The sequence below is a fragment of the Rattus rattus genome, chromosome 5 (genome assembly GCF_011064425.1).
Source record: "Rattus rattus isolate New Zealand chromosome 5, Rrattus_CSIRO_v1, whole genome shotgun sequence".
Lineage (NCBI taxonomy): Eukaryota > Metazoa > Chordata > Mammalia > Rodentia > Muridae > Rattus > Rattus rattus.
Window position 1 is genome coordinate 21,215,067 of NC_046158.1, and position 3,157 is coordinate 21,218,223.

Sequence of the window (3,157 nt, forward strand, 5' to 3'; positions counted from 1 at the left end):
GGGTCAGGTACTTGAAAGTAGGTGTGCAGCAATGGGGAAGGGGGGTAATAGGGGTAGCCACTAAATAGTCCCAGATGACAGGGACCCAAGAGGTTCCCAGGACTCAACAGGGAGGACATTAGGCAAAATGCCCAACAAAGGGGAGACAGAACCTATAGAGATCATATCCAGTGGATAGGCACGGCCCCCTGTTAAGGTATGGGGCCACCCACCCATCTCAAAAATATTAATTCAGAATCACTCCTGTCTAAAGAAAATGCAGGGACAAAGAGTGGAGCAGAGACTGAATGAAAGCCATCGAGAAACAGCCCCACCTAGGGATCCATCCCATCTGCAGACATCAAACCCACACACTATTGCTGATCCCAAGAAGTGCTTGCTAACCGGAGCCTGGTATAGCTGTTCCCTGAGAGGCCCAGCCAGAGCCTGACCAATACAAATGAGGATGAACGCAGCCAAATATCAGACTCAGCATGGGGACCCCAATAGAGAAGTTAGGGCAAGGACTGAAGGAGCTGAGGGGTTTGCAACCCCATAGGAAGCCAACAATTTCAACCAAACAGAACCCCCAAAGCTCCCAGGGACTAAACCATGAACCAAATAGTACACATTGGGGAACACATGGCTCCAGGTGGATATGTAGCAGAGGATTCTCAACTTATCTGTCATCATTGGATGAGAGGAGCCCCTTGGTCCTGTGGAGGCTGAATGATCCAGGGTAGGAGAATGCTAGGGCGCTGAGGCAGGAGTGTGTGGGCAGGTACAGGAGCACCCTCATAGAGGCAGGGGGAGGGGAGCTGGGATGGAGGTTTATGTAGGGAAAACTGGGAAGGAGGATAACATTTGAAATGAAATGAAAATCACCAATAAAAAAATAAAGAAATCAGTGTTCAAATATTTATGTTCTTTTGTGTATTTAAACATATTTCTACATTTGGTAGATTTTTGGAGATTGTTTGGCTTGAAGTGACCATGTGAAACTGTGTTTTGACTAATACTAGAATATTAAACTACATGTATTATATTTTTGCCCATTTTGCTATTCGTGTTTATTATAGAACAATATTATGATGATAATGTTGTTCACCCATATTAGCAAACCATAGGTTCTTTATTTTCTCTATTCAGTGTAGGTACAACTAGTAGAGAATTGCTTTGTTTAACAGGTTATGAATATTGTAACTTCATTTTCTCTCACTAAAAGTGTGAGACAGATGTGGCAGAATCTACCTGCTGTGCTGGGAACAGAAAGATACCAGAAATGTAGTGGAAGCTAGTATAATGGCGTCTGATCAGGACCCTGTTGAACCAGACACATTCTGTCAGGGAGCACTAATTTAGCATAGCCTCCATTCTTACTAAAGGAAAAAAGAAAAGTCTAGAAAGGTCCATCAAGATTTTGTAATCAGGCATACAAAATCTTATGACATTGAAACAATGCTATCTTGTCTCAAGGCCAAAATGAAACCTATGTCAAAAATTATTTATATTCAATATATCTACAGTTGACTAATATACAGCTAAGGTTGTAAAAAAAATCCAATTATTTGCAATACATGAATGAACATGGGAGATATTATATTATTAAAAATCATCTGACATATCATTCCACATGAACTCATTTACACAGGAATGTAAAAAGTTAATCTCAGAGATGCAGAGACCATAATTCCTATGAGAGTCTAGGATAGAAGTGTGGGTGGAAAGGAATATGTTAATCAAATAGTACAAATCTTCAGTAGAAGACTAGGTGGTGATAGTATGATTCATAAAAAGTGACTAAAATAAATAAAAATATATGGTATATTTCAAAGTTGCCCATAGAATACTTTTTAAATATTTTCACAATAAACACTCAAAATGTGAATATCAATTGACAATTTTGTGAATTTGTCTAATTTAAACATTTATATTAGAAACATGTCAAAATATCACACTAAGTCCCAAGAACATTTATAAGTGTCCTGTTAATTAAAAATAACATTAAAAGTACAAACATAGAATGTGAGTCTTTTTAAAGTATGTATTTTTCTAACCCTACTGAGGATTTCAATATTCACAGAAATTTCAGTGATACATAGTATATGGCAGAAAGCACTACATGATTGTTTTAGCATGCATAAGCTTGCTTGCATCTTGGAATTATGTAGTATCCTCTCTCATAGAAATGTCATCCATGTGTAATATCTTCTGGTCTATCAAGCAACCTTGGGAAAGAAGTAGATACGTCTCAATGTTTTCAAAAGGGTACCTACTAGATATTGAGTAGACATTGTCAATGTCTACAAAACTAGGAAAAACAGATTTATTGCTTTGTGTCCATGTTTGATGTTCATATTATTTTAACTCCACAAGCAGATATTCAGTAGAACTTGACAATATTAGTAAAATTCAGTGAATTGGTCATAGTCCTGGGAAAATCAAATGTATATATTGTCCTTTAGTAAAGAAATTTTATACAGGACAAAAATTATTTTAGCAGAGGAAATAATACTAAAATCTTTATGCATAATATAGAATTTTAGTACTTACAATTTTGGTTTGTTAGCTGTACTTAATAGATTAAGAAAGTTGGGTGGAAGAGATATAAAACTGGGGTAATTTCTCTCTGTAAATGCTGAAGCTCTGGCTTGAAAATAAAGATTTCAAATCAACATTCACTTTTCTGTCGACTACAGTGCACCACACTGTTCAACTATTGATGAGTTCTGCTATTCTTTTTTCTTAGAAGCTTTGAAACTGATCATCTCCTACAACATAAGGCACATCTCCATTTTCAATAACTCAGAAATGATAACTATTCTTTTAAAATAAAAATTAAGATTCATTCTTGTGTCTCTTACAGTACAGTTAAAGTATAGTATGGTACAGTTAAAAATAGTCACAACATGCCACCTCGAAATATGTCACATTGGAATAAAGATACTTTTGAGCTGAAGGAAATTGACAATCCACAAGACATAGTTTCTGTTCTTCTCTCAATAAGCTAAAAGTAGGTCACAAACTTCCCTTTAGAAAGATCTCTATCCCCTTCTCTCCCTGATGAAGGCTCAGCATTGAAACAGAGTTGACTTCAATATGAGTTTATGTAAATAAACATGTCTACAGTACACATCTTCCACTTACATGTATATAAATGTATGTGTATATATATTTA